At 36.7% G+C, this 11,942-nt stretch overlaps 1 long non-coding RNA gene across 1 annotated transcript; it reads right to left on the reverse strand.

The window, feature by feature from the left end:
* Positions 1 to 590: 590 nt before the first annotated feature.
* Positions 591 to 11,723, reverse strand: LOC124417170. The gene is made up of 2 exons (XR_006931361.1): positions 4,147 to 11,723; positions 591 to 2,458 (listed from the first exon to the last, which is right to left on the reverse strand). It is a non-coding gene; the product is annotated as an uncharacterized LOC124417170 (long non-coding RNA).
* Positions 11,724 to 11,942: the final 219 nt, after the last annotated feature.

Here is an 11,942-nt window from a genome sequence, read left to right on the forward strand (position 1 = left end):
TTATGTTTAAAAACCAGACCACAACCCTGCAGTGGCCACGTCTTCGTTACTACACCCAAGGCAATGGAGTCATCACTGGGATCTCAGTTGAGTCCTGTCCTGTCATGGAACAGCTGTCTTGAATTAAAAGCAGTGACTCAGATCAGGAAATTGGTAAGGAAAATATTTCTGTATAGGTCTAGTTTTGAAATGCTAATACTTTTGTATGAATTGAGTTTAATACATTTTTAAGCTAAAAATGCCATACTAATATAGTGGAATTTACTTGAATATATTTATTAGCATCCAGGTGGAGTAATGTAATTCTCTAGGAGATAATCTGTGGTATGAGCCTGACAATGCAGAGCATTTGTTGCTTATCCTCTTCCACATTCTGCCATTACATATCTGCAGCAATTCGCCTTGCAAAATGTTCACATTACTGTCTTAAGTAACATGTGCTCTTATTTAGAGTAGAGTATGACAAAGACCTGATGGGAGGAAAGGCAGGAAGGTTTCCAACTGCATGTATCCTGATTGCACTCACCTGACTTCACTCCTCCAGACAGGGTTGTATGTACCCCCATCGACTGGAGCAAGGGCATCAGCTGGCTTTGTTCTTTCCCAAATAAGTCCACGCAGAAAAGTTTGGGATCATGGAACATATTTTGAAAGAAAATGGCTCTTGGCTGTGCACAACTAGAAGTAGCTGCTAGTAGCGAAAGTGTGGGCACTGTGCAGAGAAAATGTCCTCATTTACTTGAGCAAAACCACATAGGTGCAACTAATGTTACCTTTTGAACTCTCTGGAATTCATAGCAGAAACTAACTGTGCAGTGTACCAGTCTGATTGTGCATACACAATGGGAAATACTTTTCTGCTTGCTTAAATGTTCTCTGTAGATAAATTGGATGCCATTTAGTAAGTTCACACACAAAGCACAGGATATTTTGGCTATCCTCTTGCTCCATAAGATAGCTCTGTACAGCAATGAGCAGAAGACACAACCCTAGTCCAAGGGTATCTCACAAGTAACATCCAGAACCTTGGGAGGACAGGATGTGTGAGGCATTTAGAAGTCTTATAAAGTTTCTGTTAAGGCTGGAAAAATTGCAAAATTGCTGTTCAAGTCCTATTTAAATTCTACTTCCCACTGTTTTCCATTATGTTTGAAAACCTAGTAACAGTTAGTTCAACAGCCTGTCAAAGAAGAAAAAAAAAAAAAAAGAAAAAAGATTACTTTTCAGTAAGTGGGAGGGCTGATAAAATTACAGCAGCTGGGTGTCTATTCCTGCAAGCTTCATTGTGCAGAGCTACAATGGATCTTCCTACAGAAAGCTAATCAAGGTGGAAGAGAAAAATTGGGTTCATTAGCAATCTCCATCACTGAAAAGTCAAATAATTTTTCACTCTTCAGTTGAGTCCAATTACAAAGACATTACTAGAAGTTCTTTCTCGGTGACAGTACTTTGGTGGTGGGTTTTTTTTTTTTTTTTTTTTTTGGCACTTTGCTTATTGTGCACTCACATTGCTCCCATCAGTGAGTGTAGATTAACACCTGTTACTGTTTTTACAGAAAATGATGAATGGTGCCATTACTGGCACAGCTTTACCTGAGCAAAATTGAACTTGCACATTTTAACTTTTTCAGTTGCAGTAATTACCACAATTACTTTCAAATTATGGTTTGCAAAGACCTGCACCAAAGCTGAACAATTGAAAACAACCATCCACCCTCTTTCTTGGAGAGGGCTGTAGGCAAAATGCAAACTACAGGCTTGCTTCATGCCTCTCTGTGATGAGGAAAAGTTATAAGGCGCTGCCTCGTTTTGCCCTCTCAGCTGGCTGTTTTCATAACACTGTAACATACATATGAGAATCTCACATTTCACTTTATAGCCACTTTTGATTCAAATATGAAACAGATAGTTATAAAGCTTGAATCAAATCTCAAGTGCTCATCTGGATTTTTGAAGCCTGACGCATGTGACTAAATTAATGGGCACAGGTGTACTTTGGCATTAACTACGTGTATCAGTTGCACCAGTCATTATAGTTCATCTCACCTGGTGTTGACTGTCAAATACTTGAGTTCTTGTCTAAGATGCTCATCAAGGTCCCCTCTGCAGCACGCTGGGGATCAAGAGGCATCAGTGCACCAAAGATAAACGTGTGGTATGAGAACAGCTGCTCTCCAGAAGTGCCTTTTTCTTTATTTGGACTATAGAGGGAGCCAAGACAACTTGGCTTGGACTAGAAGCCCTCCAGCTGAGCTGCAGGAAAATTGGCCATCATCAGGTAGTCATCTGCTTCCCTCTTGCCAGTCAAGCAGCTGTCTGTCACACAGTAGCACGTACTTTTGGGTAAAATCCTTCTCTATTAAAATAGAGACGTCTCTGAATGCAAATCTTCTGTTTCTTTTTTTTGTCAGGCTTTGGTCCTTACAGAGAGGTGTACATAATTCATAGCCCATACTTTCTGAAATGCAACAATAAAAATATGTAGATGTTAAGAGATCTAATCATCTTTTAGACTGTTAAACCTATGACTAATGAAAACATGAATGACCTTTCTTATTCTTTTTATTTCCTGGAGCTAACCATGAAACTCAGCATCCCTTCCCTGTTTTGTGGCGAGACAAGAAAATGTATCTTTGTGATTTAATCTGATAGAATTTTTTCTGTAAAATACTTTGCATAAAAATTGCTTCTTCAAAGAAATATATTTTCCTGAAGGAAAAAAAAAAAAAGCAACAAACAATTCTCATATCATGTTTCTTGAGACTAACCATCTCCATTCATACAAACCAACCATTATATCTTCCTGTTGACAGCACTGTGTTTTCTTTTCTTTTTCTTTTTCCCTAGTACATTTCTAGCATGTGGATCAAAGGTTTATAGATTCTTGTCTTTTCTTGAACCCACAAGCAAAGTAGCAACACAGCCAAGTTTTGAAAGTTTGCAAATCATTAAGAAACAAAGCAGACAAAACATACAGTGTTCCCAAGAGGCTTGAGACATGAAAGCATCTGTGTTGTGATCTACATACACAAAATCTGTTGGGACTAGACTTAGTTGCTCAGTAGGACTTGGAATGCACTATGATTCAAATCTTCTGCTGTAACTTTAAAGAATCAGTCTATATATTTTGCCTCAAATCCCCCAAATACTACGTAGATGAGTTGAACCTGTCCATTACTCTGGACCAAATGTCAGATTTTAGGACACGCTGATCTTCATCCAGATTTTAAGTACATGTCTCCTAATACACATTTTCCTTGAAAGCTAACTATAGAAGTTTCCTAGATCTTGCTTTCTTTACAAATCTGATAAGAAAAACTATCTCTATTGATGTTGGAGGCTCTGTCACTACCTGCAAGATTTCATCCCTGTTTCTTGTTGGTTTCTTGCCATGTTCCCCAGTAATAGCTTATAGCTGGTCTCCTTTCCTGGTAATAGCTTATAGCTGGTCTCCTTTCCCACTTGCTTCACCTGATGATGTTTAGCCTGACTCCACCCAGTCAGCAAGAACAGTAACAGGCAGGAAAATGGTGCATGCAGGTATTACCCTCATTTTCCTCTCTTCTGACTGATTTATTTAATGCTAGAACTTTATTAAGGTTATAGTTAGGTATGAAATCAAATGCCTTATTACATAAGTCATACATCTGTGCTGTTATGTTCATCAAATTGTTTGACAAGACTTACATTTTCATAAAGTTCTCTTGTCTGGCACCAATTATACTGTCATCCTTTAATTTTCTACTAATTGAATCCCTTATCAGCTTTTCCATTACTTTGCTTGGGACTGCTGCCAGACTAACTGACCTGTAATTACTGTGATCATTCTGCTTCCTCTCTTTGGCTTTTGGCAACACTGTGTATTTCTACTGTTCTCTAGCAACCTTTGGATTTATAGTGCATGAGCTCTCTGATTTAAAAATACTTATCTCTAATAAAAGGGCTTTAATAGTGACTTTTCTGGGATATGTGATGCAAGAGAGTTTATTAACATTGTGTCATAGGAATGTATCATCTTTCTTTTTCATCAAAGACTAAACAATAGTGTGTGTGTGCCTGCATGTGTCTGTACACTACACACAATTATTTCTTATCTGCTATACTAATAACAAAGTTGATTTAAGCATTCCAGTAACATGTCCATACCATTTTAAGGAACTGTAGGGGAGTTAATATATTCCTTAAACACTTTCTTATTCTTCTTTGCAACAAATATGTACATAAAAGCAAGAGAAGGTCTTCTATGTTATGCAGCAATGTCATATTCTGGTGTTTTCTGCAAAAATAATAATGATAATAATAAAATAAAAAAAATGAAAAAGAGGGAGAGAGAGGATGAGAGTTATAATCACAAAAATTGTTCAGATGTAATCAAAAAATCAGAAAAGATCATTTTACAGTTCAGAGTATTTATTCTATTACATTGCAGTAAAGAGATTGACATCCTCAACTCAAATTCCTCTTTGCTTTCTTTTCTTTTGTACTTTTTTTTTTCCTTAGTTTAAACATGAGTTATTTGGAAATTCTAGTTTTTCTCCTAAACTCATTCATGTTTCCCTCAAATGGTGAGTACGTTTATGTCATTGGGCCAATTCATACCAGCAGAGCAGTTTGAATTTTACCAGTGACATTTTGACAGCTGAAGCCTACATTTTCAATTTACTGGGTTCTGTATCTCTCCTGTTTACTGCTACTTCACAAGAGAATGAAATTTTATAAATACCTAGTAATTTAGTTTGAATAAGGAGCTAGAATATTAACAAAGGAGTGCTTTTTTAAGGTTTGGCATTCAGATATAAAACAGATGTTTATTGTGCTTTTTAAGCATCCAGGAGATCTTGTCAAAAGTGTCTGGCATGTACAGTTATTTTTATGTTACATGGAAGTGTATATTATTCTTCATTTTCATGTATTAACTCATGTATATTATTTCATAAATGAATTTGGCTTTCTTATTATGAAATAATACTTTTGGTAATTATCTACGCTCTGCATATAAATGTGCTCTACAAAGGTGTTTGGATTAAAGATGTCTGGCTACAGCTTTATTAGACAAACTGCTAATTAATCTCAAATATTATCTAGCATGCCAAAGGCATTCCTTTTGTAGACATTGTGAGTTTATCTATGGAATCTCTTCATCAGTCACTTGGGCTTTCTTACCTCTAGTATGCCAAACCTGTTTTAATTGTTTCCCCATACAGAGCATAGGGTGTAATAATGCAACTGCAACCGAGAACTGAAGTCTTGCAGCTTACATTGGCGAATCACATTAGCTGTCTGGATGGGTCCTATTGTCCTCATCTTGTGGTATGCAGATCTCACCTTTAAAGCTGCATCTAAGAAAAACAAAACAAGATTGCCTTGTTAATGACCATTTTTTTCTTGTGATATCAATCCTTTCCAAGTATCAATCTTAAAAGAACCTTCTTTGTTAAAAAGGTAAAGCTCCAGGAGTAGCAGCCATTCCCACCAAAATGTTCCTAATAGATTCTGCAGTCCACCAGTTCCTGAGGTCTTGTCTCAGCAATTCTGAATAAGGACTGACAAAAACAAGAGGGCTTAATGCTTAAAATTTCTCGGAAGACAGAGTTTATAGCTGGGCTAATCATTTTGCATGCTAGTCACAATCTTAGTCAAATTTTGCCCTCATTTATGTTAGTTTGGATCTAGGGCATGACTGTTAATAATTTTGACTTCAATAATGAATGAGCAAATAAAATTCTGAATTTTGACCTATTTTACTTTATGACACCATTTTTTTCTCTTTAATCTTACCTGTTTTGTCTTAATATAGATCTTCTCTCTCTTTTTTTTTTTTTTTATCATCCAGCTAGTCCTCTGTGCAGCTCCTTTCTCCTCTTTTTCAGTTTTTGTTTTCCTCAGACCTTTTCCCTCATTCTTCTAATGAAAATGGTCTTAGCCAAAAGTAGTTGAAAAGGTGTTTTTCCTGGACTAAGAACGAGTTTACATATGAGAGACAGAATACTTCTCTCTGTGTATTCTGATTCCAAAGTAAAAAATTCTAATTATAGAGTGGTTAATTAAGCAAAAGGAACAATTATAAATGAGCCTAAATTTAGAATTATGAGTTTGAAGTCAAAGACCACTGAAGACCATGAGAATACTTCCATTGACTTCAAAAGGATCTGAAGCACACTGTCTTACCTTTCTGTTTAGCACAACTTTAGGTTAGGGCTACTTTAACAACCTAATGAAACTCCCTTGAAGGTTAAGCCAGCCTTTATTTTCAAAGGGAAGCTTGACAAATTTTGCCAGACTCTGAAGCTTTTAATTGAAACACTGGGAAATTTCAAAGTGACAACTACTTTAGGACTTCTTTTATTTCTATTTTTCTTCTTGGGCAGATCAAGTAAAAGAAAAAAGAATATTTTTGCAAGCTTTTATTTTATTCACATACCCATCCAAACTCCTTTCACAGACAGAAAAAAATATATATATTACTTTGACCGCCTTCCTATCTTATGCAGAAACAAAGTTATCTTGTTCTTAGTGTAATAACATCTGCTATCTTTAAAAAAATGATTACCAGTTATATTTTCCCTGTGATTATTTTGCTTAGCAGAAATGTATACAGGAATACCTTTAAAAGACTTCAAAATCAGTCTGTAATTACAATATTTTAAGCTAATTTGTTGAAAAATTTTTTGCTCTGATTTGCTATAGAGTTTTCAGGCCTAGGTATGATCCACTTTTGACTCATTTGCTGTACCACATGTATGGCGGAGTTTGCTGCTTGCAAGAAATACCTAATTTTTATTTTATTTTATTTTTGGGCTTTGTGCTCCAGAGACGTCAGAATTTTTCAATGCTTCACAGGGAATGGACATTGTGAAAAAATACTGGCTTGAAGCAATACGATATTATACTGCCAAAGCACAATTGACAGAGGTGCTGCCTGTTTTCTTCTCTACCATAAACAGATTTCCTCTCCAGAGTTATGTCTGTGTGTGTGTTGTGTGTGTGCATGCTATTCTTTAAAAATCTGTGGTAGGGCACCTAAGAAATAATGGGGATTTTTATCCTTCTGCTTCTTCTTCCTTCAGCAATCAGCATGAGATGGTGGTCCACGTCTTTGAACTTTGTTGTAAGATGTGTATATGAATCTCATATATGGAAATATATATAAATGTAAAATTTCTATGCAGTAAAAAGTATTGGTGTTTATATACATATAGTTACGTATATTTTTACCTATTTTCTAGCTTTGATCAGGCTTTAAAAACACTGTCTTTGTTTATACTCTCTTCATCCTATGTGCCGATTCACTATTTTCTTAAATCCAGAAGCAAAACTGTGAGTTGTTTTCTCATCCCAGTTTACAGCATTTGGCAAAATGTAGGTTTCTTCTCCAGAAAAACTGCACAAAAATTCAGTGCTTTGCCAGAATCTCTAAAGTGCCTGTTAAATACTTAACAAAAGACTTGTTTTGACAAAGGAATATCACCCTTAATTGTCAAATTTGTTCCAAAAAAAAAAAAAAAAGCAAAAAACCTGGGAGAAGATGACTGGGAGAAGATGACTATTTTCAGTCAGCAGTCAGGCCTTTGAAAACTTAATTGTGGGCAGTTAGAGCTAAATGCTGCATTTTTGTCTTATCAGTCACCATTTCATGGATTTTATTGTTTTCCAGAGTTGCTAGCTTTCAGTACTTTAAACGTAATTTTTGACATGTGGGGAAGATGGACGTGACAGCACAGTGTTTGGAAAGAGAACTGCTGAGCTGATTTCCTCATGGTGTGTGCTGGTATGTGAAGGCCCAGGCTGTCCCATCAGCAGTGTGCTTGCTGGGAAGGCCCAGGCCTGGGAGCTCAGATACCACGAGGTTCCTTGGGTGCTTTTGGAGTAATATCTATTGAGAAAGAACTGAGTTTCTCTTCCATTTCTCACAGTCCCACAAGGATAACATCTTATGGGCAATGTCTTGGCTCCTTTTCACTTCGTTTTATAATCCCTTTGAGGGCTGTTCTCCACCCTTGCTTCTTCTACTATGTTGCTTAGAGGTATTGTTGTCTTCCTTCCTCCAAAGTCTTTACAATTCTAGCTGGAATTAAAGACCTTTGAGTCAGACAGAAAAGAAAAAAACTGGATCCTTCCAGTTCTGGGACAAACTTTGTTGGCTTTGTAGAAGGACCAGCCCTAGTATTTGTTGAGATAAAGGGAAGCTCAACACTCATCTCTGTTCATATATATTAAAGGCTTTATTGTCAAATAGGCCTCTGTTTCTGGACAAAAAGCAAAGCCATGGAATACGCTTACAAGGAAAATAATTTCTAAAGCCATGACAGATCCTCAGCTCTTTCCTGTGGCCCAGCAGTGAGAAGCAATCCTTAAGCTGCTTGCAGAGAACATCTGGTGATCCTGTGGTATAGGGGAGTCATCAGTTTGCTTAGCCACTTCAGGACATGTGCTCTTTTTAGCCTTTGGAGAGTGATGAGACACGGCCAGAATTTGCAGTATGTCCAAATAGATCTGTCAGCAGAACAGTCCCTGCGCATTTTTATCCCTGCTGGTGTAATATTAGGTTGATTCCTTCTTTGCTGTCTCCAAACCAACCAGAAAAGATCCAGTACATCTTCAGAACATAATTCAGAATAGTATTTCTGGAGTAGTTTTTGGAACATGTGTGGAATCTTCCGAAAAAGTAGATTTCCCGACAGTAGATATCTGTTCTGAGCACTGAAGAGAAGCTCGTTGTGGAGATACACAGGTCACTCTGAAAGTGATGCCTCCTATTTATTTCCATGAGAATTACAACAAATAGAAAGGGAAAAATAACATTACTTGATAGAGCATCTTCTCAGCTAGGAAACACTATTTTGCAGTGTATTCACCAGCAATAAATAAGAGCCTGTGTGCCACATTCATAAAAATCTTCACCACTGGAGATGACCCACCATCACCACTACTTAAATACACCAACCATTACCTCACTGTGCCAACATCCGCTGTTTTGTCTCCAGAAACATTCAGCAAGCTTTGATGTGTGTCAGTTGGTGCCATTTTTTTCACGTGGTGGAATGCAATTCCACACCTTTGCTCCATATACATTTCCATGGCAGACACTATCTTGTCAGACTGCCTCTCTGCTGCCATCTGTCATACGTCAACAAAATGCAATGGAATATTGGTGGGAAGGTTCTGCCTCTACTGCCATCCCACCAATATTCACCTCTGACGTTGTGGGCCAACTTCATAAAATAGGAGGCATTACTTTCGTATCTTAGCTATTAATAAAGACAAGGAGTGCATAACTTTGTAGAGTCAGCATAATCAGGAGTTTGGGATCATATTTAGCTGTCGAGAGCATGAGGTAATAAATACAGCTCTGAACTTCACAGATATTCCTTGATATGAAATGATCACAAGTGCTTGCTGAAGTGGTGATGTTCTTATATGCCAGAAATGCTGAAGCTCCAATAGTCACTGCTACCTACCATCTCTTCCTCACTTTGTACCACCTCCCACTCTGCTATTCTTGGATTCAAAACATGAAAGAATAAATGGGAGAGTAAATCCTCCAGACATCCATCTCAACAGAAAAAGCAAGTCTAAGAGGTAAATCTGCTTAAAATTTGTGGGTGGATCATGGATTAGTAAACTCCTACTCTCTGCTGCTCAGTTTTTTGGTAAAAAGGTGGCCCAGCATTTATCAGGAAGATGAGGAAAAAAATAAGATAAACTAATTTGGTATGAACACAAAGAGGATGATATGTAAATTTTCACCTTCTCCCATGCTACATTGGTAACTGAATGAATAATTATGTAGCTTGTTCTGTCAGAATTCTAACATTTTATTCTTTATTTTATAAAGCAAGTTTCATGAATGCCTGTAATGTAGTGTGTCTATCTGAATTGATCCTTTGAAAAGTCTGATGCTTTTGATTTCTAGATGAATAAGTACACAAGAACTACGTACTGTAAGTTCTGTGTGGACAAGACAGACTAGGACTTTTGGAATTAATTGAATCATCCTTCTTATCAGAAACATGAGCTGGTATATACTGTATTATTTTTATTCTTTAAACATTAGATGCACTTCTTTCATATCTCTAGTTAGAAAGCTATGCATAAGCATAACTATAGCCTAGACTCACAGCAACAGAGACCCAGAGATCTTTATGAGGATTGTGTCTGCTGTATAAACTATCATGATTGACACAGAAATTTTTAACCCTCTCCTGAACAGATACAAATTACATACTTAATAAAATAGAAATTAATTATGAGTAATGAGAAAATTATTCCAATTAGGCACCAAGATATCTGACATATTTGAATTGGTGAAAGTAAGACATTAAAATTGCAAGGAGCTTCAGTCTTTGCATAAACATGAATTCTTCTTCAAGCACCTTTAGCAGTGAAAGCTAAATTGAGCTATGGTATTAGTAGGTGTAACCTCCATTGCTTTCAAAAAAAGATTTGCATGATGTATGCCATCACTGAATTCAGTGCAGTCATTTAATTGAATAGATCTTATCTCCTGAAATCATCTTTGAGATCTAAGCCAGTTTTCCAGGTTTTCTAGACAGAAGTATGTTTTCTTAGAAACTTAAACTACATAATTTTAATCATTTTTAAGACTCTTGGCACCAGTGATATGTATAATTCACAAGTTTCAAACTGCAGACACATTAAGGCAAATGTAGCTACTTACTGTCTGCACACAAATACATACATAAATATTGTTCACAGTTCAATACATAACACCTTCTATTTTTCTACTGAAATATAGAGGCAGCATTTTATGACCTCCATGGTCATAAGAAATGTGAAGATGAATAGGTGGATTTTGGTATTTGGGTCATGATTCCCACATGTATTAAGTACTGAAATGCATACATAAATTTTAACAATGATTAGAATTTTAACTAGAAAAGCATCTTCTAATTAATTTTCTCCTCTGCTTTCATTCTTGAGAATCAAAATTACTTGTCTGAATTTAGTCACAAGTACAGTGGAGGCTTTTTAGAGCAGCTCATTTACAAATCTCCACCACAACAGACAAGTAGTCACCTCTAAGATATCCAAACACCCTCAGGTAAAATGGCAATGCCGTGTTTACCAGGTAATTGTTCTTTAGGGCGCCCCTAATTTTAATAAAATCTATTTGTCTTCTGTATCTGTGAAGGGAGCCAAGATGCTGGTTGTTATTCTTGTCTTTTCCCCAGTTGTTCATTCCCATTTATCTACACTGTAATAGCTAATGCATTCAGTAAAATGCTCTTTCAGTACTTTTCATATGTTGACACATCATGAACAGCTACTCGTACTTATGAGACACTCTTGGCTTCTGTAGAAGTTTAAAGCAGGGAATGGAACAAAAAGATTCGAATCAGGCAAATTAAGAATGATCTCTAAGATAAACATGTATTATTCAGTAACCTTATTTAAATTCCAGGAAGGCTGAAGACCATACCTCTTGGTTTGTGTTGCCCAAAGCCTGCTCTTCATCTGCTGTGACATTTTTAATGTATTACTGGCGGTGACTGACTTTCCCATTCATTTCCAGGCATACCTCTTTTCATACTCTTCCGCAATGCCTTCAGACGATTGTCTCAGTTAAGCTTTGTGACTTTTGGCATGAATTTTACCAGCTCCAAGAAGGAAGAGAATGTTGCACATTTTCTCTAAGCCAAGTCAGGTCATTCATCTATTTCTACTTCATTCTGCTGTCCTTGTCTAAATTGATTGGAAAAATGTACCCCTTGCACCTGACTTTCTGTAGCCTCAGTAATACCTCTGTAGACTCATTATTTCTGATCTTTTTTTTTGACATGTACTCTCTTCCTGTTTAATGAAGGAGGAGAAAGAAGAGGAAAAAGACTGCCTTCAATCTTTCTGCTGGAGCTGATGGTGGGTAAGCTTTGAATTTCACATACCAGTGTCATGAGAAGGGTGCAGGGATCATGTAGATTTCA

Source organism: Gallus gallus, chromosome 12, assembly GCF_016699485.2.
Source record: "Gallus gallus isolate bGalGal1 chromosome 12, bGalGal1.mat.broiler.GRCg7b, whole genome shotgun sequence".
Lineage (NCBI taxonomy): Eukaryota > Metazoa > Chordata > Aves > Galliformes > Phasianidae > Gallus > Gallus gallus.